This window comes from Triturus cristatus, chromosome 7, assembly GCF_964204655.1.
Source record: "Triturus cristatus chromosome 7, aTriCri1.1, whole genome shotgun sequence".
NCBI classification, from domain to species: domain Eukaryota; kingdom Metazoa; phylum Chordata; class Amphibia; order Caudata; family Salamandridae; genus Triturus; species Triturus cristatus.
The window spans coordinates 1,355,116,841-1,355,142,555 of record NC_140590.1 but is presented as its reverse complement, the minus strand read 5'-3'; the positions used below and the strand labels follow the sequence as shown (position 1 = coordinate 1,355,142,555).

General features: G+C 47.0%; 1 protein-coding gene across 2 annotated transcripts in view; it reads right to left on the bottom strand.

Annotated features, from left to right (window-relative positions):
* The window catches only part of NFS1 (NFS1 cysteine desulfurase), a 548,610-nt gene that overhangs the window by 253,094 nt on the left and 269,801 nt on the right, over window positions 1-25,715 (bottom strand). The window lies entirely within an intron of this gene.

Here is a 25,715-nt window from a genome sequence, read left to right as displayed (position 1 = left end):
TCAGCGCGAATAGTGCAGCAGGCAGCAGCAGCAGTGTGCGCATGTCAATTTTTGGGCTAGTCATGACTGGCCCGAACATGCGCACACGCACACAATACCTTGACCTTCCCTCCTCCCCCCTCCTCCCCTAGCGACTCATTCTCAGGCAGTGTGGGTGTGGCGAGGCGAGGGACCGCAGCCCCCGGGTCTCATTATGGGCAGGGAGTAACCCTGCTCGTGGCCCAATCCTGTTGAAGTGCGCTGCTGATGCAGCGCCATGATTGGCTAAGACACCGCGCACGGCGCGCAGCATGCATGGTGCGGCGCGTGGTTGGTGGCCGCACTTGTATGATTGGCCTGATTTCCCGAGGCGTACGCTGATACGCTCGCTGACTCGGCAGTTGGCACGTGTCGCTCGTCCCCGCCGCGCGCCAGTGCTGCCACATGACTGGAGTCACTCACGGACACGGAGTCAGTCACGAGTCGCACTTTCTACCTGTAAGTAACTTTACTTTTCTGTACATTCTTTGAAGGTGGCAAGTTATTCATCTGTAACGCGATCAGAGCTTTATGCCTACGGCTTTTGTTACTTGACGGCTTTGGAACTGGGGAGCCAGGTTCGAGTCTCGGGCTCGGCGTCGCCTCAACATTCTGTGCTTCTGGGCAAATCACTTAATTTTCCTGTGCCTACCAAAAAATGAATGTATCCTTGCGTGACCTAACTGGTGCTCATGCAAAGCGCATTAATACCTTCGGGTCTAGTTCCCGCTATATAAAACTGCAAAAGAAGTGGGACACCCTAAAGTAACAACTTCAGGAAGTGCCCTCTTAGTGAAATGTAGTTAGGAATCATCAATGATGGAGAGTGGTTTGAAGTGTGACCTTCCTCGTCAATCTATTGCTGGTGGAGTAGTTCTAGCACAGGAACTGTAGTTACAATCAGGTCCTCCGGTGTTCGTCAGGATTCGGAATATACAAATATATGCCTTCGTGAATATTTAATTTGTAGGGTGAACCCTCTAACATAATTATTTACTTGGAAACATTTGTACCGAAGGGCGTTTGCTGCCCCTATACTGATCTAGTCTCTAAGACTAAGTTATAGAGTTTGGCGGCAGGAAGTGGATATCCGGCCTCCATTTTCTTATTTGCCTAAATGTGTGATCCTGAGCAAATCGCTTTTAACATCTGGTGCATTAATTCCCAAATCTAAGGAGGTAACCTAGGTCCCTGCAGTTACTGCGGCGGAGGGGGGCGCCAATCTTTTAAGGGGACCCCATCCAGCCCATATATGTGATATATCGGGAAACTCGGAGACCTCATCACATTCTGCAAGGGGTCCCCCATCATTTTGCGTTACTTCACTACATATCCACCAAAAATGTTAGCTAACCCAGAGTAATTCTGGTCACAGTGTACTCGCCCCTATGTGAACTCGTTTGGTGTCGCCCCTAGCTAAAGTCTGCAAGCATTTGGACTGCAAAACAGTTTATTCAGTGTTTAGTGCCACTGACAGCCAACATTGTTTGCCAGAGTCGTGCAATTGGGGGCAGAAAGAAGGGCCGGCTCCCGCCCTCGCTTAAAGAGACCTTCAGTCTAAAATAAACACCTTGTCTCACAATCCGAAAAGACGACCTCACAGCGGGGGCGCGTTGTAAAACCGGGACACATACAGGTAATCAGCGCACCTTTTATTCCAGCGCTTTGTTCGAAAGTACAAACTAGGGACGAATCTTACAATAGCGAAGGGGTGCTTCGCGCAGACCACTGAGCTGTGGGCTTCATATTGCCGGTGTTCTAAGCCGGCAAACTCTGAATAAAGACGCCGTGAGCGGCGCAGCGCACTTATACTAGCAGAGATGGTTTACAGCGGAACCTGAAGGAAGGACGTAACAAAAGCGAGGTAAGTGGGGTACTCCTGGGTGACCGATTATAGAACTCATATTCTTTCTGCACTTAGTGGATTTCATTCCTCCATGGGTATAAATAGTTATTTTACTTATTCCAAACGTCTGTGAACTCTGGCTTGTCAGAGAACAGCATGCTGCATTTTGGAGCGAGGGCTAATAATGCAAGTCCCCTTTTAATCGAACCTGGCGGGCATCACTCCTATATAAAGTACCCCTCGGGCCTTGAAAGTCTACGCAGGATACATCGATATACTGTATCTTTGCACAGATATCTTTCCAACCTGTAAAAGTTGACTTTTAATGAAATGTATGTTGCCCTTTTACAAACTTTGCCAAGAGAAACTACAGGACGAGTAAGGCTCTAGAGGTCGGGTCGGAATATTTTCTGCGAGTGCGACTGCAAGACGAATTTCAGCTATGCCTGAGTCTGAGTGTTACGTTAGTTAGTGTGTCTCTGCCAAACGGCCCAAACGAACCTACGTAGTACGCGGCCGCGGCCTAGTTAATCTCTCCCTCACTCCCACGGTTTTTTTCATCTATCACAACCGGTCATTTCTTTCTCGACGCTCCCCACACCAGACATAGGGCCAGATAACCACTACTATGATCACAGCTGAGCAGATATATATATTTATTGGTGGAAATAAATCTGCCCGATATTAAAAAGTTCAGGGTTCAAATCCCAGATATACGTCACACAGCATACAAAGATGCACCAAAAACTCCTAACATGTGAAAAAAGTTCTGAGATAGGTAATTGTAAATCCGCCTGTTACTGTTATTTATGGTGAGATAACTCTAGTGTGCCTGACGTTTGCCGACATTGCACAGCGCTGGTCGCAGTCTTCTGAGCAGAGCTTTGAGCACCTATTCTTTTACAAAATAAGCACTGCAAACAACCCTACGTGAAATTACATTTCCCCAAATGATCTCCTACTATGCCAGGCAACAATTTGTTGATCGGTGACCATGCGTGCCTATTTAAATAATTTTTTTGAGAGTCATAATAAGCACAGGCTGCCCTGCCTTCCATAAAGAATCATAACGCATACTCTACTGCAATAATGTTTACTGCAGTGCTGATGACGCGCTCAGTTCTACACCCCAGTTGCAAAGTGGCCACTAACAAGTATATAATTCAATAAGGGCTCGATGTGTCACTTGATCATGATTCCTACTCTTTTGTTTGTAATAATTGTTCATGGGGGAATGAGAGATACTGTTTTTTTATTTAAGATGTGTATGTAAAGCAAAGGATAGATAGAAATATTTCATATCGAGATTATATCAAATGAATACAGCCTTTTCTGAAAAATTCGAATGATTTTTTAAGGCATAGTCTGTGTCGTGATTTTAGAATGATTGGTATATGAAATCTTAGAGCTGAATAGGTAGTATGCTACCTCCCACCACGCTTTCAGCAATGGACTCCTACCAATAAACGAAGCACTAACGCAAATCCTCAGTGCCTCCATTGACTCAGCCACATTCCTTAAAACCTGAAAACATGCCTAACATCATGCCGATGCTCAAGAAGCACCAGCCACTCTTTTGATAGTAAGTGCTGTGCTGTACACATAGAGGTGGGCGGATTTTTAAAGAAAGCTGCCCCACCAACATCATGTTTTTTAAATGCTCGACCACCTTTGCAAGGCAGACGAAATATTTAAAAATGGGCCTACTATTGGGGTATTAGCCCCAATTGTTTCTAATTCTTCCCGCACAGCAGACACTTTCCCACTGCTGCACTGGCCCATCATCACTGACCTTTTCAGTCTGTTTATTCCCCTCTGAGCTGGAAACCCCCAGTGTTAGCATTAGGCTTCAGGAGAGTTCATGTACCTGATGCAGGTCACAAAATGCACATGAGGTCAGTGAGTCACTGCATTTGTCAGAGAGATCATTTTGTTAATTGAAGTTTGTAAGTAAAAATCCTAACATACAACAGTGAGCTATGAACTGTCATCTAAGCTGCATGCAAACTGCAAGGTAAAAATTGTAGCGTTATGTTTTTTTCCCCCAGTCTTTGTTTGATTACCCTAATCTTTCAAAAATAAATTGTTATATTTTTATTTTCAGCACCTGGTAAAGCCTGACAAGTTGCAACTGGAACCTTTACCTAATTTTTGGGCAATTTTTGGACAAAGAACAAGAGGCCCCAACCTCCTTTGCTGCTCTTTCATCCCAGCTACGACCCAGCAAACACCAGTGTTAAAGGTAAGGAAACTGATGATATTTTTATTTAGATTGGAGTTAGGGCTATGTTTCTGGTCACTCTACATGGTGGTTGGGGTGGGTGCACATTCTGTACATTGTACCCTCCCTCAGTGGATGGAATTTACTAATACTGAGCCTTAGCCCTGTGGTTTGGGCAATAACGGTTGTGAAAGGCACGATCTATTCCTTGCCTTCTTCAAGGCCCTCAAACAGTGTCTGTTTCAGTGCCTTCAGCAACCACTATGGCACACAGAGGCAGCGAGCAGCGGCAAGGCTGTATTTTTAGCAGTCCTGTTGCGCAAAGGGGAGCTGTTGGATTGGAGATCTATTGCGAAAATGCACAAGGTACTAGGTAGATGTATTTATACTGAAATTTGCTATTATTGCACCAAATCTTATACGTTGTACTTCGACTATTGACAGGCTTCTTTCATATTGGTAAGGACAACATCGACATGATGAATACGGTAGAACAATTAATTACACGGTCATTCCATGCACGGCAACTAGAAGAGAAACTACAGATAAAGAGATTAGGACCTGATCGGCCAGACCTACAACTACAACAAGTTACCCAGGACAGAGGAAAATCTTACACACGTACATTCTCAAACACCTGGTACACAAAAGCTGAATGGCTTACAGGGTGTCCGACAAGAAACAAACTGTTCTGCTTCCCCTGCTTGCTGTTTAATGGTGATTTTCCTTGGACAAGAGAAGGAGTGATAGACTTGAAGCATCTGTCTGAAAAAATCAAGAAGCATGCACACACAAAAAAGCATATGGAAAACGTAACAAGACTGGGAATGTTGGGGGACACACCGATTGAGCAGCACATAAGCAGTGCATACCGCCAAACAATACAGAAACACAATGAAACAGTTGATAGGAATAGGCACATACTATCAAAATTAATTGATTGCATTCGTTTCTGTGGTGCTTTCGAACTGGCATTGCGAGGCCATGATGAATCAGAAGATTCCACAAATCCAGGAATATTCAAAGGCCTTGTGGATTTAATAGCAAGCATAGACAAAGAAATGGAAGTACATTTAGCAACTGCTACAGTCTTTAAGGGCACCTCTAAAACTATCCAAAATGAACTCCTTGAGTGTATGCTCGAAATTCTGAGAAGCCATATTGTCCAAGAGTTGCAAAACACAGACTTTGTGGCTAGTCAGGCTGATGACACCACTGATGTGGCCACACAAACACAGTCCATATTAGTCTTTCGGTACCTGGACAATGACAATAATGTTGTGGAGAGGTTCTATGGTTTCACTCATTTAAGAGACTCTACTGCAGAAACCATTACTGCAGCTATACTGCGTCAACTCAACTTCATTTTTCCAGAGGTGCACCAAAAAAAAAAAACTGATTGCACAAAGCTATGATGGTGCGTCCGTAATGAGTGGAAGCCTTGGTGGAGTACAGAAAAGAATTAGAGATGTGTACCCTTATGCTCATTACGTGCACTGTTACGCCCACCAACTTAATCTTATTATGCAGCAGGCAGTATCAAAGATCTCCGAGACACGAATTTTCTTTCTGGATGTAGGAGGCATGGCAGCATTCTTCTCACGTTCCCCAAAAAGAACGGAAGCACTTCAGGAGATTGTTGACAAAAGGGTTCCAAGGGGATCCTCAACTCGTTGGAACTTTAACATACGTACAGTGCAACTAATATATCAATATAGGGAGGACCTTGTGAAATGTTTTCATAATATAGAAGTCAATGACACCTTTGATTTCAAAACTCAAAGTGAAGCCCGTGGCTTTGCTAGAACACTAGAAGATAGAGAGTTTCAGTTCTTTCTGTTTTTATTTCAAGACATAATGTCAGCTGTCGAAAATTTATACAATCAGTTACAAGCACGAGAGATCGATACTGTCTCTGTGAAAAGAAATACCGCTATGTTTGTCGAGCGCATAAGCATAGTGAGAAATGAGGTGGACAATTTAGACAGCAAACTGCCAGAGGCTTCAACTTTTGGAAACCACAGGAAAAACATCACCACTCTGGTCCGAAATGCAAAGGAGATATGTGACATTGTAATTATGCATGCACAAGAACGGTTTGCTTTCACAAAACATTTGGTGAGTGCCGCATTATTGGAAAGTCAAAACTTTGCAAAATATGGTGAATCCTTCCCTCAGCATGCTCAGCATGAGGCTGTGGAAGCTTATCCCATGCTCAACCAAGAGGACCTCAAAAGTGAGCTGACTGTACTGTACTCAATGCCTGTGTACCGAAATGCCAGAGATGCCAGGGCTTTGCTGACTTTAATTTATAAACTTAATATGGAAAAGACATTTACAGAGACAGTGACTTTACTTAAAATTGTCATAACCACTCCTATGACAACAGCAGAGGCAGAACGATCTTTTTCCGCCTTAAAGAGGATTAAGACATTCCTAAGAAACACCATGCTTCAGGAAAGACTGAATGCTTTGGCAATGCTTTCTATAGAGAGCAAGTTAGTTCAAAATATCTCTGATTTTAACGTTCAAGTAATTGAAAAGTTTGCTGCTCTTAAAGACAGACGTGCTGAGTTTAGATACAAAAAGTAAACATATGTATGTTCAATGCTGCTAGTTTCCGACCACCTGTTTAGTTGTTTGTTAAATAAAAAACACCTGTGAGGTACTCAGAAATGCATTATATCTCAAAGTCTGTTATGAAGCTCTGTGGTTATACTGAATAAGCAGCTACCTATGTTATATGACATGATCTCTTTATTACTGTAATAACTGCACTTTCTTCATTGCTTTATTAACCTTTCTGCTTTCTCAAATTTGCTTGCAAATGCACCATTTTTCCACTCTTTTTTTCAAAATTTTCTCGGGGGGAGAACCCCCCGGAACCCCCCTTAGGTTGTTTGGGCTCGCTCGCTACGCTCGCTCGCTATGCTGAAGTATGCCAAACATTTTACGCCCACCACTTTTAAATGTCACCGTCCGCCACTGCAATTTAGAAATGCCATGACTCAATAGTGTCTCATCTTAGCGGGCCTTTTGCACTCCCATGAAATACTTGTGAGCAAGGAAAACTTGTGGTGAGGACAGGTGCCCCAATATCGTGGCGAAGTAGCGTCACCAATTCTGGCGTCTCAGTCACGTCTATGTTTATGCAGTTAAGAATGTATTTTTCATTTACTAGCATTTCTTTGTAATATTAACGTTTCGAACAACACATGAAAGCAATGAAGGCTTATATTAAGTAAAAAAATAACAAAAAGCATATCAAAAGGAAAAAAAGTCAATAAACCATACTTAAAAAGACTTCAATAGCCAATGTAAGCAAAAAAAGAAAAAAAACTGTTACATTCACATATCCACTGAAATGGTTTCCTTTTCATTAGTTTGTATTTCGGCCTTGAAATAACTTTTTGCTTCCAGAGTTTAATTATTATTTTTTTTCACTCTAACACAGAATGTTTACGCATTCCATTGTGCTTTTGAAATTGTCCCATAGATTGTGTTGGAAGAAACACACACCTTGTGCTTTTTGAACACTTTTTTTACTTAATGTCACTTTTCCCTGACCCTCATGTGGACAAGAGTAGGAAGAGGTTTTATAAGACATCCACACACTACATAAAAATAGGTTCATTGAAATACAGTTTATTTGCGGTATACATTTGTGAAAATATCAATCTTGATGCACACTTTTTTGTATACTGAATGGCTGAATAACTTAGGACACAATATTGTTATTCTGCACCAGTGGTGGCGAGCCAACAAACTGAGAAAGCTGAGCCACAGAAGAGCTAAGGGTCAGACTTGGCTCAAAGAGTCCGTTTGCAAGCCAAGCCACGAAAGCATTTGGTATGCAAATCATGCAGCTAACATCATGTAAAAATATAAATAAAGCTTCTTCAAAATGAAAATAAAAATATATTTCTTAAACATGCAAATGCGTTTCCCCCTTAGTGCAGCTTTAAGGAAATGCCTCTTTTTGTATGGTCACCCGTAAGATTTTTGGACTAATGCTGCTGGTTTTGCGACTTAGAGTGCACTGAGGCCTGCTAACCAGACTTCAGTGCCTGTGCCCGTGCCCTTTCCCTTAAACTAGTATGTCAAATTGGCTCATATCTTATTGGCTAAGCTAACTTACCTGTAAGTCCCAAGTAAATGGTACTCGAGGCATGTAAGTTAGAGGGTCACACCAGGACATGGAGTACTAGTTGTGCCGCCCTGGGTGTGACACACGTAAAACAAGACCCCCCAGCCTGCCATCTGCAGGCTGGAAGAGCAGTTTTAACACTGCTGGCCTGAGTTTCTCATTTAAAGCATAGCAAAGCCAGACTTCCCCCGGTGTATGTGAAAATCATCCCTATGGCAGGCCTATTGAGTCGTAAGGCAGGGTCATATATCCCATGGGCAGAACATGTAATATTACATGTCAAGATATTAAAAACACAAAACTGTTGTTTTTACTGTTAAAAAGCTTGATCGCCTAATTCGCGAGAGCAGGGTCCAACACTTACTCCTCAGCTGTGCTAACTCTGTAATGGGGGGACCAAAGGGGGGTATCCAAGGTATCAAACAAACATCTTGTTACATTAAGCACAACTTGATTCTCAGGTCCAAATTACTGTAAAATGTTGCAGTGTGCAACTTTAGCAAAGTTGCCACTTTGTTGCCTCTAGTCCTGTGTGCCAATGCCTGTTGCACCCAGAGCCATATCGCTGAGGCAGCTTTCTGCACTCCTGGGGAAGACGTGCTATCGACTCCCAGGAAAGGATACAATAGGGGCCTGCTCTGGAAGGGGGTGCCACCTCACTCTTGCAGGAAGCCACATGGGTGTTGGCCAAAATGCGAGTTTCAACCGAGAAGGCGGCCTTTGAAGAGCAAATGGTACCACTTGGTAGAGGGGTTGCTCCATTTTTAAGGCAGGCAGGCTGGAACTTGGGACAGGAGAGGGGAAAGTAGTTGCCAAACTGGTTTTCCAGGGTCGTATAGCCTACTTGGAAGCCACACCTCTGTATTGGGTTAAGGAGAAAAACATGCCGGGAGAAAGGTCTTGCCATATTGAAAATGGGCAGGAAGCAGCAAAGAGCTTGGGTGGCAGGCAGAAGCCACATGAAAACTCGGTTCCTTTTAAGATTGAGGGTCTAAGATGACCTCAAACTGGGCCAGAGCCAGGCATCTAGCTTGAGCCTGGCTCGAGCTTTCAGTGACTACTCTGAACTCGTGCTATAGACGATCAAAGAGAAGGGCCCATCCATGATGCCGTAATTCCTCTCCCAAACAAAAGGAGTAAATATCAAATGCTTGCAGTGCTATAAAACATTCTCCTTATAAAGATGCTTATAAACCTTGCATAGATCCACAGAAAAAAGGTCAGCAATATTTTCAGCAGGGGCCAGCAGCAGTGCACTGCATCTCTTTCTGAGAGTTGTTAGTCCTTACGAGCAAACTGATACTAAGCCAAAGTCCAATTTTTTATTTTTTATTTAACAACTGTAATTATTTTTTACAAAAACCTGACAAAACACAACCAGGTAATATCCTCCCAAACAGTAATACAGTAACAGTAATACTGCACATCCAACATAAAACATCTAATGTTTGGAACATACAGGACCAAACACTGTGCCCCATGTGACCCCCAATCCCAATGTTTTCCCATGGATGGTATCTGATGTTGGCAGTAAGTGGCCAACCAGGAAGGATCGCCTCTGGAAGGGGGTGGGGGGGGGGGGGGGGGTGTTCGGGTGCGGTGACTACTAGTGGGGAGGTTATATGGGTCCATCCGTTAACTTGCTGTGCTGACTTGGAGATCTTGTATGTGCATGAAACAGTGTATAGTGTTCTGGCAGTCGAGCCAGTTGGAGGAAAAAGCTGTAGGGGAAGTGGGGGCTAAGGGAGAGATATTTCCCGAGGTGGGACCACAGAAAGGCCAGATGACAAGGCCACTACAGTCCCTGGAAGGGACAAGAATGGCTGCACGCGGGGGTGCGTGGGGTCAAAGGTGACGGAACCCTTCGGGGGCAGTTTCCTCACGGACTAGGCTGAGGCTTCTATCTCTGGATTAGGGTCATCCAGGGGAGGAAGGAGTCGGGACAGGGGTTCTGCCCAAGCGTGAGCTATGGGGTGGCATCTAAGGCCCTTGGCCTGTTTGCAATGCAGGGCGGTAGATTCAGCAGTCGCCCATTTAGTCAGAGCATAAGTCTAGGCCTCCATAGTTGTGGGCTTAGGGAGCTTCCATTTCATGGTGATGGAACGTTTGCCTGGGAGGAGGGGTAGATCAAAGAAGCGTGCCACCACTTTGTGTCTGCGGGTACATTTAAGGATGCCCGGGGCACCCACCTCCTACGAGTTCGTCCCTGAAATACTTGTGATCCCCTCTACACGTGCAAGTGCAGTCTCAGAGAATGTGCCTTAATCCCGCTGCTGAGGCATTACAGCAGGCGCATATGTCCCTGGCTCCAGGGAAGATACAGCCAATGCTCTGTGGGGAGAGATAAACACTGTTCAAGATGTAGACCTGAATTAACTTAAAGCAAACATTTCTGGAGGGTTTCCTAAAGTATGCTAGTACCTTGGCCCTCATTTATCATGAAGAGACTGCCAAATTCTTCTTCTCATACCGCTCTCAGTGGCTGCAGGGAAACCAGGGTGTGTTGTCCAGCGAGGCTCTGGTAATCCATCTGATCAGGAGTTGGCCATCTCCCATATTATGTAGGACACGGAGGAGGCAGTGGGCAGACTGTTCCACATTTCGGATCACCCAGATATCTTGAAGGGTGCCTACCATTGAGGCATGCAGTAGGAATTGGCCCTCTTACAGTCCATATTGTTCAATCATGGCTGGGAAGGGGAGTGGTTGCCTGTCCTGGAAAAGATCTCCCAGGGTTTGTGACAATGCCTGTTCCCAGGGTTCCATGTCCACTAGCTTAGCGGGACCCATCTGGTCGCCAGATCTAGCAACAGAGTGATAGGAGTGTAAGGTGGCAAATTGATGGCAATTTTTCCGGCCCTGGTGAGGCATGTCATTTCCACCTACAAGAGGTGTGGGCAGTTCCACGTCATATTCTGCATTTGCGAGGGGCGCGTCCATATGGATAAGGAATGGGGTCCCCTTTGAGGCGCAGGAGCAGCGGGTGGATCCATTGGGAAGATATGTCTTAGTGAGGGGCACACTGGATGGTGCACAGCTGGTCCTTGGCAGCATATATTCGCCCAACTTTGATCAGGATGCGTACGTCTTAAGCCTCAATCCAGTCCTGGCGCCTTGGGCTGAGTGTCCGTGGATACTGGGAGGGGACTAACACTCTAATGGACCCATCTATTGATAGATCTCACCCCCCTCCCCCACCCCAGGAGGTGCAAACACTGTTCGACAAGCGGAGGCATTATGCAGTTGGGCCGAGGGCTGGGGCCTGGGGGATGTTTGGCGTTTGAAAAACCCCACCAGTAGGGAATACTCATTCTTTTCCCACCCGCACCAACTTCATACTCGCATAGATAGGATACTTTGCTCCAATCACATTACAACCCAGGTAACACATGCAACATATCTGGGTAAGACCCTTTCTGACCACAACCCATTGGAGGTCTCCCTCAGCTGGGGCAGAATCCCCACCCCGGTTCCTACCTGGAAATTGTGGCCCCTGATGCTTGAGGACCCAGTCTTCCGGGAGGCACTGGCGACTGGCACAGACAATTACTTTTCTGAGAACACTGGTACCGCATCCACACCCCAGGCGGAGTGGGATGCATTCAAGACAGTGATCAGGGGGATAGCTATCAGCACCACGGCTGGGGCGCGAAGGGAACTACATAATAACTTGAGAGCGGTAGAAAACTCACTAAATAGTCTCGAACAGGCTGCGGCGACTGACCCCACGAAGGGCATGCTTATACAAGACGGCGAATACAACATGCAGAGTTGCTGGAGACGCTTAGGCAAATAGATTATACTGCCTATACGTACGCAAGACATGCTGACGCGGACAAGGCGGGCCCGCTACTAGCACGCATCCTCAGGGATGACCCCCCTAATTCCCCGATCCATGGGATTATCACTAGCAGCGGAGACACAGTACATACGCAACAGGACATTAATGCGGCCTTTTGCGACTACTATCAGGCTCTATATCGGGCACCCCCCCATTGGTGGAAGAGGCTCCATCAATTGTTTGTTGTAACGCTTTTCGCCCTAAGTGGGATGGGTATTCCCAGACGTGGGACCCGTGCTCACTACGCCACTGGAGTCAAGCTATCCTGGCTGATGACGGCTGATAGCCAGAAACCGGTCCTAGGATGCTTGATTCCAGTCCAGGGAAGACATGGCTTGGCAGTTCGGGCTGGACTGTTCCCATGAGGCACATGGTCAAGACTGATTTGCATATGGCCATGTCTAAACTGGGGTGGCGTAGTGGGCAAAAGAACGATGGATTTAACCCAGATCTCTTGACTGGGGGAGAATGTCTGCATTGTCAGCATTCCGTCCATCAATTGTTTGTTGTAACGCTTTTCACCCTAAGTGGGATGGGTATTCCCAGACGTGGGACCCGTGCTCACTACGCCACTGGAGTCAAGCTATCCTGGCTGATGACGGCTGATAGCCAGAAACCGGTCCTAGGATGCTTGATTCCGGTCCAGGGAAGACATGGCTTGGCAGCTCGGGCTGGACTGTTCCCATGAGGCACAGGGTCAAGACTGATTTGCATATGGCCATGTCTAAACTGGGGTGGCGTAGTGGGCAAAAGAACGATGGATTTAACCCAGATCTCTTGACTGGGGGAGAATGTCTGCATTGTCAGCATTCCGTCCATCAATTGTTTGTTGTAACATAATTCTAGAGACGGCAGATGTTTAGGGAGGTATACCTGCCTGGGACAACCACCGTTTTGGTCCAAATGAACTGGGCAAGGGAGCACCTGCTAGATAGGGGAGGAAAAAACAATCTCAAGAATTTTACAGTCCACATTCAGTATGGCTATAGGACGATACGAAGGATAATCTGTGGGGGTCCTTCACAGACTTTAACAACAAAACAAAGAAGGCCTCCCAAAACAAGATTGGGAGAGTCATCATTTAGGGCTACTGGGTGCAGCTTGGTTAAGTGGAGAGCGAGGAGGTGTGCATATGGTTTATAAAATTTGGCCAGCAGGCATCTGTGCTGGGACATTTCCCGGTTGCCAGGCTCACTATGGCTGCCCACATATCCTGGACCCTAACAGGGAAATCTAGGTCCTCCTGCTCGGCCGCTGGGGCATCCACAAGGGGACTGTATAGGTTCTGGTAGTAAAGGCACCAATGATTGCATGTTGTGTGTGGAGCAGGACCCTCCTCAGGGCTTCGAACTGAGATCGAGGGTTGTCTAGACTCCCTATTAGGAAGCTATGCTAGAAGGCGCCCCGATCTGTCACGCTCAGAGTGGGATCCAACTGTGTAAGAGGTGTAATCCAGGCATCGTAACCGTTGTATCAGTTTGGTCTCCTCTTCCTCCTGTTATTGAGCGACTGAGGGACAGATGGAGAAATTCTCGAACTCTCGCTGCTCCAAGTCGATGTAGGTGCATTATACCACTTCGAGAGCCCAGAGTGGTGATTAGCATTCCGCTATAGCAGTGTTGATACAGTCTCCGCTGATCACTCCTTTAAATCCTCCCATTCGAGCAGGGGTTAGGTATAGGCGACCCCTTGTTGTGTTCAAAGTTTAAATACAGCTACTTATTTTCAATTCTAAGGGCAATGTTTTACAGGTCAGCAAGAAACACAAATGTTTGTTTTTACAATTTGGATTAGCCCTTAAAATAATCTCGATATATAAAAGGCTTGTAAAATTTTGCTTCAAACTTGTCACCTTTTCATGACATGTTCAAATATTGTTTTTTCCTCATCTTTCTCCCTCATTCAACCCTCAACCAGTGAGCTAACTAAATCATGAGTTGACACCCGTGGTACTGATTATGGCCTCTTCTTGAGGGATTTCACGCAACTGCACTACATATAGTGTATATTTACTGCTTCATTTTCCAAGTTATGAACTCATGAATGCCCCCAATGTTACTTTACTGCAAAGGGTTGATGCAATAAAAAACGGAAGTCAATTTATAGCAAAAACGTTTATCTGTTTGGATTGTTGGCGTAATAAGAGAATAGAACTCAAAGATTCACTGCATCAGCCTTCTGGAAAACCGTAAGTATATTGTTGAGAAAGGATGCCAGTCGCTTATTATCTGACCAATTACAACAACCATGTGAAACACCCCATAAACAATTAAATTATATGAAAGCCCGGTCAACTAATAATAAACATAACCCAAATCCTTGATCTCATTGTCACATTAGGATAAATTCTGTTTATTGAGTTTTCAACAGTGTACAAGTATGCCGCCCACAACCCGGAGGCCAGCTGATAATAAATCATAAAAAACGAGACAAAAAAAAAAGCCAATTAAAAAAACAGTAACCCTCACCCCTCCAACCATTAACATTCATAATTTCTGTAAGCAAACAGGAAGTTAATTGTGCGTCCTGCACAAGTAATGGGTCCATATTCACCTCTTCCCTACGAACCAAACACCCCATTGTAGCGCTCACCTCTCTCAAGATAGCAGAACAGTACAAAGCCTACTCAGCGGACGTGATGTGAGCTAGTAATCACCACTCGCTGGCACGCAATAATAACACTCCAAAATTGATTGTCCAGTCTATGCTTTTTATTTAGAAAAGGTAAAATGCATTCATATCACACGCACTACAAATGTACACAAGGCTGGTGGAAATATCTTTGTCTACATTACATTTTACCCCAAAAGGATCATGACCCCAAAAATCACAGTACCCCCCATCCATGTATAATACAGACAATAACCATATAGAAAAGTGTCAGTTTACATTAAGTTATTCCATCACTGACTACAATAACCATAAGCCATCTGCAACAATGTGCACACATTATAAATAATAAAGCTTTGTAGCCTTTCAGGATTAACTATTACTGTCAGCAATAAAATACTTTAAAATAAAGCCTCCAAAATACCACTTTAAATTAAAGCATTGTACTATCATAAACCATGTGTCAGTTGTTTTTTCTTCTATAAAACAAACTTAAGCAAAATAAACTGTAGCCATAGAACCATCCCCTAGAGGGCGCTGCACTTTCAACTGTAGAGCTAAAGCTCTAGCCTCATCTTTTCTGAGACCCCACAAACTTAGGGCCACATTTTGAAAATCCTTTAGGTTTCCTTGGGCGAGAGCAGCTCTCCGTTTTTCTCGGTGTGGGGGCCCCTGCCTTCTCTGGGACACCACAAACAGCCCAAAAAGTTGTCTACAGCAAACTCTGCAGGGCATTACGGGGCGCTGTCTCGAGGGAAACGTGAATTTTTACTGAGAGGCTCTGGCCGCATTCTTTTTGTATTTTCTGTGAGGTTTCCTTTTTGCCTTTTCAATTTTTTTTTGGCTGGGGTGCCAGGTCCTCATGGTGGCCTTCGTTTAGGGCAGCGCATGGAGCCCACCCCAGGCTGGATCCCCGCCTGACCAACATTTCCCTGTGCTGTCACGGGAGCTGGCAGCACTTCTACCCTGCCCACTCAAGCAGGCACAGTGTCTTCTTTTGTGGTGACTGCCCTGCTACCATCAGACACTGAAGCAAGGACAGTCCCACCACTGTTGGGGCAGCAAGGCCAGGCTTCCCCTGCTCCATCTAGTGTCGGGCCCAGAGATGGGGTCCTGGGTCATTACTGCACTCCCCCTCTGCCAGATGCGTTGTGGGTCTTGAGATGGAGGTCTTGGGCCCTTCTCTTCGTTGGGGGGTGGGGTCCAATGGTGCTCCCCACTTCGTGGTGGTGGGGAGTGGAGATGGGGTCCCAGGCCGCCTTATATGGCACCAGGCCCTGAGGTTGAAATCCCCGGGTCTCCAAATCTACGGGCCTCCAGAGCTAACGAGCTGGATCCCCACACACGTCTCCATCCCAGAATACAAAATATTGAATTGATACTTGATTCGAACCCCCAGGCCCTGGCCCACCCCGGGGGTTTCTTGACCTCCATGTGTCCTCGCTGGGGGCAATCCAGCCTTTCTCCTTTTAGTATCTTCTGGTGAGGGCAACTTGTACTTGGGGGCGGTAAAGGAACCAGCTTGCCTGGTCCTGGAGAGAGACTCACTGGTCCTGGGGACAAGTGTGGTCCTTAGCTCAAGATGGAAGTTTTGCCTTCCACTTATCCATTCCCAGTGCCCAGCCCCAACAAAAAGCACTCTCTCCCTCCTTGTGAGATACCTTTTACGTGGGGGTAGAAAGTTTTAGAAGTCAGGCACCCCTGGCCAATCCTAGGGTGCCACATTACCTCGCCACCCCTGTCCCAACCCTTCTGCACAGCATGCTGAGACAATTCAAGATGGCACCATCCCAGAGTCAGCGGCCACATCTCTTCTGGTACCTCAGATCCACCCCTTGTTGACATTGGTGCCTGGGCCTTTACCACCAAAACATCAGAGGAGCCCCATCCTTCGTTGACTCCAGAGGTCTGGGTTTCCTCCTTTGATCTGGGGGACAGGTTGTCCCAACCCTGGTAGAGTGTGACAGCTAATTAACACATGTAGATTTTCTCCACCACCCCCTTCCTCCTCAGGAGCTGAATGAAGCAATGTAAATTGCTCCATGGTGTGGCCTTAGTTCCTTTTGCTGGAGAACAATTTAATTAACAATGTAATTAACTAGACCCACCAGGGTGACAAAAAGTCAGAGAAATGACAAATCTGGATGACACATAAGATGTGCAAATAGCTTCTTGGGACTTGCAAAATCCATCTTGTTGCACATATTTCACCCTATTTTGATATGTTGATAGACTTTATAGGCCAAAGAGAAGCAAACCCAAAGTGTAAAATAAAGCGTCACTGCAAGAAAAACAGTAAACCGCACCAACTTTCCATATGAGTGTCCACTACTATTATGAAGCCTACCACAGGTCAATATCTAAACCTGCAGAGTACCCTCTGCGGTAGGCCTTCTGTTGCAGGCCTTCAACCTCCTCCCCGTGGGCCACCTCTCCATCCTCCAATGCGGACACTATCACCCATGACTCCAAAGTTATGTTTCACATAGAGCGGCTCAAGTGTTAGATATTGTGTTATGGCTAGCAACTCCGCTCCTTGAGTCAAAAATGGAATCCATAAATGTGCAGGTGATGGCACTGTCTCTTTGGAGTCCTTGTCAGACAGGTGGGAGTACTCAGATGAAAGAAGATCTTTAGCCGGGCTTAGTCGGGGCAGGGGCCGTGGCGGATCGTGTTAGCATATTTCTGAATATTGTCCCTCTTTACTTTTTATGTGGCCATTTTTTTCTGTCACTAGCGCAAATGCTAGCCCCTCCTCACCTTGGTAGATGAACGCTGGTTGTGGGGAGCCTTTATGTTGATATAAGGGGGGGGGGGTGTGAATTAGCCGCACTGCCGTTTTTTTTTTTTTTTTATAAGAGGGCCCTGTATCTCAGGCAATAAAATTACTCATGAGTGCCCCTATCACCGAAGCAATGACACTCGAAAGCCACCAGACAAAGAGGGGCAATGCCTCTCCAAAATCATCTAGTGGGTCATTTAGCACTTACGACTGCACTACTTTATAGTACGGAGCAGCGAGCCAACACGAGGATAGCACCACAGCGCTATGGAGTTGGGTATGGACAAGTTTCCTAGGCCCTTCCAGCATTGCCCCGGGCAATAATAGGGGGGGTCGCTGGGACAGCTAAGGTTGTCTTATCATTGTCCCTCCAATCCTGGCCGGCAGGGTCGAAGCTGTCCCACAGATGCTGGAGGCCCGTGGCTCCTAGCTCTCCCATTGGTGCACCCCAACCGGGCTCACTCTCGCAGGCCCAGGTCCTGCAAAGCAGATCTCCATTGAGCGCACCGACCGACAGCCCCAAACACACCATGTGTCTCTCGTGTCCTGTGTGAGCCAATTGCTATTGTTTCAAAAGTCACAGCCAAGCGGGCCTAGCGCCGGCTGCACCAGCAGTCCGGTCCTGCATCTAGGTCCCTTTTATCATCAGAGCACCTCAGACGGTTCCAGCCGCCATCTTGGATTGTCACATTATCAGTGCAGACATGCAGCGGACGAGTGTAGGCCAGTAGTGCTAATGCACAGCTCAATTATTATCCCTGGCATCTCCAGCAGTGTTCACAAATGCCCCTCACCCCCATGGAGTCCCAAGCAGGCACAGTGTCTTCTTTTATGGTGACTGCCCTGCTACCATCAGACACTGAAGCAAGGACAGTCCCACCACTGTTGGGGCAGCACGGCAAGGCTTCCCCTGCTCCATCTAGTGTATGGGGTCCTGGGTCCCTCCTCCTCTCGAGCGATCATTACTGCACTCCCCCTCTGCCAGATGCGTTGTGGGTCTTGAGATGGAGGTTCTGGGCCCTTCTCTTCGTTGGGGGCTGGGGTCCAATGGTGCTCCCCACTTCGTGGTGGTGGGGAGTGGAGATGGGGTCCCAGGCCGCCTTATATGGAACCAGGCCCGGAGGTTGAAATCCCCGGGCCTCCAAATCTACGGGCCTCCAGCGCTAACGAGCTGGGTCCCCACACACGTCTCCATCCCAGAATACAAAATGTTGAATTGATCCTTGATTCGAACCCCCAGGCCCTGGCCCACCCCAGGGGGTTCTTGACCTCCATGTGTCCTCGCTAGGGGTAATCCAGCCTTTCTCCTTTTAGTATCTTCTGGTGAGGGCAACTTGTACTTAGGGGCGGTAAAGGAACCAGCTTGCCTGGTCCTGGAGAGAGACTCACTGGTCCTGGGGACAAGTGTGGTCCTTAGCTCAAGATGGCATCATGGGGTTTTGCCTTCCAGTTATAAAGTAGTGCAGTCGTACAATACAATATGGAAATGTTCCTGACAGTATGTGTAGGTTTAACAGTCTGAGATCCAAGATTGGCCGTAGAGACCCATCCTGCTTGAGGATAAGGAAGTACAGTGACTAAACTCCTGATCCATGATGTTGTAATGGAACTGGTTCTATAGTTCCTTTTGTGAGAAGAGCTTGTACTTCTTGTTTGAGGAGCTGTTGGTGTTGTAGTGCGAGTTTGTGAGTGTGAGGTGGAGTATTGGGAAGACTGCTGGTAAGCTCCAGGCAATACCCATATCGGGTAATGTATAATACCCGTTTGTCTGATGTTACTGATTGCCAAATGGGAAAGAAGCGTTGTAGTCTTCCCTCAACAGGTGAAGAATTGTCGGGGGAATTCTAGGCAAGTCAGTGTTTGTTGGGAGATGGAGAGGTACGCGTAGGTGTGCTTGCCTTCTGCCTTTGAAATTGTTTTCTCTGTACCCACCTTTATAGAAACCACTTGTTGGCAAGAGTTGTGTGTTTAACCTGTATGAGGACACATTTGTATCTGAGGAATTACCTTTGGATCCTCCCCGATAAAATGAGCAACGAAAAGAGCCTCTATCGGATGGTGACTGAAGGGCCATTGATTTCGCCAATTGTGTGTCCTTTTTCATTTGTTCGATGTTCTGCTGCTGCATGTCCCTTCGTCAAGCCCGACGGTCCCGCAAAGTCTTTTTCGACCGGAACGATCGACAAGCGTCGCAATCTTCTTCCTTGTGCTCCAGTGAGAGGCACAAGTTGCAGACATTATGCGTTTGGTGTCTGGGTTCCATCCTGAGCCACTCAGTCTCTGCTCAATGTCTTTCCTGTACAGCGCTTTTGGACATGCGATACGGTCGGCAGCTGAGGCTGTGGGGCTCTGCTTCACTCTTCTCTGTTCTGGAGTGGGGTCAGTCTTATTTCCAAGGAAACAGGGAACTTCTAACATGCCTAAGAGAGTGCTGGTGGTTTGCCAGAGCTTCTTTGCTCATTCCATACAGAAAATATATCCTGCAGGCATGGAGTGCTGATCTTCCAAAGCCAATTCCTTCTAAAAGCCAGTATCCTGTTCTCTGTCGTGTGGCAGATTTTTTTTATGCCAAATGCTTTTCCCTCTGAGAAGACAGAGTAACCTCTATGAAGTAATTTTGTCCTGTCACATATCACTGTGTGGGATCAATGTTGCTACTGAGGGGCATCACCCTGACCTCCCAGGTACAAGGACCAAGCAGTCTGAAATGTCTTAGCGAACCGCCCTTAACAGTTCCACCTATCGAGAAGGGCATGACGTTCAAACAGTAGCAAACAAATATTTAAAAAATGCTTGCCCCACCATAGCTACATGTAATACCTGAATATCCAGACTGTAATGTTCAGGACATTTGTAAAGTTGACCAAGTAGTTGCACTGCATATGTCCGATAACACATATTCAATAGGGAATATGCTACTTACCAGTATGCATCTGTTCTTGGCATGTAGAGCTGCAGATCTGTACACTTTTGCATAGATCGCCATCTGGTGTTGGGCCCGGATGTTTGCAGTTTGTTTTTCTTCTTGGACAGTCTTTGGAAGTCAAGAGTTCGGTGACTCCTCCTTCGGTCCGTACTGCGCATGGGCTTCGGCTCCATCCTCAGATTGTTTTTCGCCAGCAGGGAAAAGATGGAGCGTAGTGATAATAGTAAGAAACCCATGTGTGTTGTATCTAAATAAGATAGACTGTAACGGATACAGGTAGCCGGGGAGGCGGGTGGGCGTGTACAGATCTGCAGCTCTACATGCCAAGAACAGATGCATACTGGTAAGTAGCATATTCCGTTCGAGGCATATGAGCTGCAGATTGTACACTTTTGCATAGATTATATAGCAGTACCCAGCCCTAGCGGTGACCACCGGTATCCGTTGCAGCGGTTTGAAATAGTGTCTTTAGTACATCCTGGCCCACACTAGCTTGTTGCTTGGAATGCACGTCTACACAGTAATGTTTTGTGAAGGTGTGCGGAGTTGACCATGTGGCTGCTTTGCAGATGTCATCTAAGGGTATGTTCCCTAGAAAAGCCATAGAAGCCCCTATCTTTCTTGTAGAGTGGGCTTTAGGTGGAACAGATAATGTTCTTTTTGCTTTGTGATAGCAAATTTGTATGCACTTTACAATCCACCTAGCTATCCCTGATTTTGAGATGGGGTTGCCTTTATGCGGTGGAGAGAAGGAGACAAACAATTGTTTAGTCTTCCTGAAAGGTTGCGTTCTTTGTATGTAGTACAGTAAAGCCCTTTTAACATCAAGTGTATGTAGAGCCCTTTCTGCAACAGATTGAGGTTGCGAGAAAAAAAACGGTAATTCCACCGATTGATTAAGATGGAAGGGGGAAATGACCTTGGGCAGAAATTTTGGATTTGTACGAAGTATCACCTTGCTGTGATGTATCTGTAAAAAGGGTTCTTGTATAGTGAACGCTTGTATTTCACTAACCCTTCTAAGGGAAGTGATAGCTACGAGGAAAGCTGTTTTCCAGGTGAGGAACTGTAGCTCACATTTATGCATTGGTTCGAAAGGCGGACCCATTAGCCTTGTAAGAACAACGTTTAGATTCCATACAGGGGAAGGTGGTGCCCTGGGTGGAATTACTCGTTTAAGGCCTTCCATAAAGGCTTTAATAGCGGGCACTCTGAACAGTGATAAATGCTGTCTGTTTTGCAGGTAAGCAGCAATTGCTGCTAGGTGTAGATGTATGGATGAATATGCCAGGTTACACCTTGAAGATGGAGCAGATAGCATATGATGTGCTGTATGGATGCATCTAAAGGGTTGATTGTATTGTTACGGCAGTAAACAACAAATCTCTTCCACTTTGCGGCATAGCATGCTCGAGTGGTAGGACGTCTGGCTTCCTTGATAATGTTCATGCAATCAGGGGGAAGGTTAAGGTATCCAAATTCTAAGATTTCAGGAGCCAGATCGCAGGGTTGAGCTGAGCTGGGTCCGGGTGCCTGATTTCTCCATGGTTCTGGGTTAGGAGGCATGGGGACGGGGACAGGTGCAGTTTTTGATGTGGTACCACCGATAGCTGTAGTAGTGTGGTGTACCACGGCTGCCTGGCCCATGTTGGGGCTACCAGAATGAGTGTGAGGGAGTGCTGTTGTAGCTTCCTTACCACTAATGGAATTAGCGGGAGAGGTGGAAAGGCGTATGCAAATTTGCCTGACCAGTTCATCCATATCGCATTGCCTTTGGACAATGGGTGTGGGTATCTGGCGGCGAAGCTTGGGCATTTTTTGTTTTCGTGGGTGGCGAAGAGGTCTATTTGAGGATGCCCCCACTTGTGGAAGAATGGGCGAAGAACTTGTGGATGCAGTTCCCATTCGTGCATTTGCTGCGTATGTCTGCTGAGCAGATCTGCCATGGTGTTTTGTATGCCTGGGACGTGTTGTGCCAGGAGAAAGATTTTTTGTGGAATTGCCCATCTCCATATGCTCTGTGCTAAGCGGGAGAGCTGGGGAGAGTGTGTCCCCCCCTGTTTTTGAATATAATACATTGCAGTCATATTGTCTGTGCGAATGAGGACTGCTTTGGCTGAAATTTGTTTCTGAAAGGATTTCAGGGCTAGAAAGATCGCCAATAGCTCCAGATGGTTGATGTGGAGTAATTTTTGCTGTGGCGTCCATAGACCTTGCACTGTGAGGTGTAGAAGGTGCGCTCCATAGCCAGTGCGATGCGTCCGTTGTTAGAATCACCTGAGGAACCGGGTCCAGGAACGGCCGCCCTTTGGAAAGGTTTGTGGTGTTCCACCACTGCAGAGAGTGATGGGTGCGGCCGTCCATCAACACCAGATCCGTCAGCTGTCTCTGGGCCTGGTTCCACTGCCGTGCTAGGCACTCTTGGAGTGGACGTATGTGGAGTCTTGCATGGGGCACTATGAAGATGCAAGATGCCATCATCCCTATTAGCTTCATAAACAATCTTGCTGGGAGAGAGTGCTGAAGAATGAATGTTTGGCGCAAGGCTTGAATGCTTGCGATTCTGGCTAAATTGGGATAGGCTATAGCTTTGGAGGTGTCTATAGTGGCCCCGAGATATTGCTTTGTGTGAGATGGTATGAGGTGGGACTTTTGATGGTTCACCGTGAAGCCTAGCTGGTGGAGCAGTTGGATGGTGCTGTTTGTATGTTGCACACACTGGTCGTAGGACGCGGCTTTTATCAGCCAGTCGTCCAAGTAAGGGAAGACGTGAATGTGTTGTCTTCTGAGGTGAGCTGCTACTACCGCTAGGCATTTAGTAAACACCCGTGGTGCGGTTGTGACCCCGAAGGGGAGAACCCTGAATTGGTAATGCTGACCGTCCACCACAAACCTGAGGTACTTCCTGTGAGAAGGGTGTATTGGAATATGAAAGTATGTGTCTTTCAAGTCCAGTGTAGTGAGAAAGTCTCCCTGACAGAGGAGTGGGAGAACTTGTTGGAGGGTGACCATATGGAAATGGTCCGAATGTATGTATGCATTTAGAGGCCGGAGGTCTAGAATGGGCCGTAGGGTCTCGTCTCTCTTTGGTATTAGAAAATACAGAGAGTAGACCCCTAAATTTCGCTGATTGACGGGGACCTGCTCTATAGCTTGTTTTTGCAGGAGGGAGATCACCTCCTGTTTGAGCAGTGTGGTGTGTTCTTGTGACATTGTACGGTGCCTGGGTGGAATATTGGGTGGGGTAGATGTGAGTTCGAGACAGTAGCCTGACTGAACAATTTGTGTCACCCATTTGTCTGATGTTATGGTATCCCAGGTGTGAAGAAAATGCCGTAGTCTGCCCCCGACTGGAGTGGAATGGTCTGGGGGAAGCGGGGGAAAGTCATTGGGCGGGTGGTGTGGCAGAACGGGTGTTGTTAGTTTTGCCCCTGCCTTTATTATTGTTTCCCCTATATCCACCTCTCTGATAGCCCTTTGAGAAGGTATTCTGAGGAGGGGACTTGTAGGAAGTAGAGGCGCTATCGGCAGAGTAACCTCTGCCTGTGCCCCGAAAGGAGGAACGACGAAATGACCGTCTAGGGGTATGGGATTGTAATGCCCCCATAGACTTTGCTGTATCCGTGTCCTTTTTCATTTTCTCCAGTGCTTCGTCCACCTTTGGACCAAATAGGTGTTGTTGGTCAAAGGGGTGATTTAATATAGATGCCTGGACTTCTGGCTTAAACCCTGAGATTCTGAGCCAGGCATGACGACGAAGCAAAACACTGGTATTTATAGCTCTAGAAGCTGTGTCTGCTGCGTCGAGGGAACATTTAATTGAGGTGTTGGTGATGAGCTTTCCCTCCTGTATTAGCTCATGAGCCCTGTGTTTATGTTTGTCTGGGAGGTGTTGCATGATAGCCTCCAGTTCATCGTAATGTGCTCTATCATAACGTGCAAGCAGTGCCTGTGTGTTGGCAATGCGCCACATATTTGCGGCTTGCGAGGCAGTGCGTTTACCAGACGCATCTAAGAGCTTTGACTCCTTATCTGGTGGTGGAGCCTCCCCTGAGGATTGAGAGTTAGACCGCTTCCTAGCTGTGGATACCACCAATGAGTCCAAAGGAGAAGGTCCTTTAATATATGCAGGATCTGTGGGGGCTGCTTTATATTTCTTCTCTATCCTGGGGTTCAATACCCTAGCTCTGACTGGGTCCTTGAACACCTCTGCAGCATGTTTGGTTACTCCTTTTAGCATGGGCAATATTGCTGTGGCCTTATCTTGTATGTCAAAAGAGTCCAGTAGGAAATCGTCCTCAACTGGCTCGCTGTGTAATTCTACCCCATGGTAGTGTGCCGCCCGCTGTATTAAGTGGTGGAACCCCAGGGAGTCCTCTGGAGGAGATGGCCTGGATGGATAAATGTCATCCTGAGGCATATCTGGTACATCGGGGTTGTGGTAATCCTCCCATGGGTCTGGTGTCCCTGGAGGTGTGGGGTCTATAGGGGCGTCTGCCGGATCATAATCTGGATCTCCATAATCAGGGTCTGGAGATGGGGTTGGAGAGCGGTGACGCAAAGGTGGTGGAGATATGGGAGGTGGAGGAGGTGGAGAAGGTGGAGGAGGTGGAGGAGGTGGTGGGGAAGGTACTCTGAAGGGGGATGTGGCAGAGTCCTTCCGTTTTGGCGGTGGAGGAGGATCTGGCTTGTGTAAATGTTTTTTTTGGAAGACAAAGTTAAATGACCAGTCTTTGGATCCTTTGTTAAAGTTTTTTGATAAGGATCGGGCATAAATAGTTCTCCTGGCACCGAATCGTCTGTCGGTGCCGATGTTTTCGGAGCCGAGGGCTTCGATGGTTTCTCCATGCCATGCTTTTTCGGGGTCTCCGATTTCTTCATGGCCGAGGCAGGCTTCGGCGCCGGAGCGTCGGTGCCGAGGGGCTTATGCTTAATCGGCACCGAGAGTGCAGGTTTCGAGCCCGATGACTTCGGAGCCGAACTGGGTGTGGTTTTCTTCGGTGCCGAACGGTGTTTTTCGGCACCAGGAGTAGGCTGGCTCGAGCCCGAGCCGCCGGGAGACTTATGATGCTTCGACACCGGGCCCGAAGGTGGGGTGATAGAAGCTGTATGTTTGGTTTTCCCTAGGCCCGGAGGCGAAGGTGTAACAGGAGTCTTTCGGTGTGGGTACGGGAGTGGGAGGGGGTAGAGTACTCCCGACCCTCTGCGCCGGTGTTATCTCCTCCAGGTCAGAGTCGTCGGCCTCGGAAGCGCTGACGAGTTCTTCCTCCTGCTCGGTGTGCTGCTGCCCCGAAGCTCCGGTGTCGTCTCCGAAGATGTCGGGT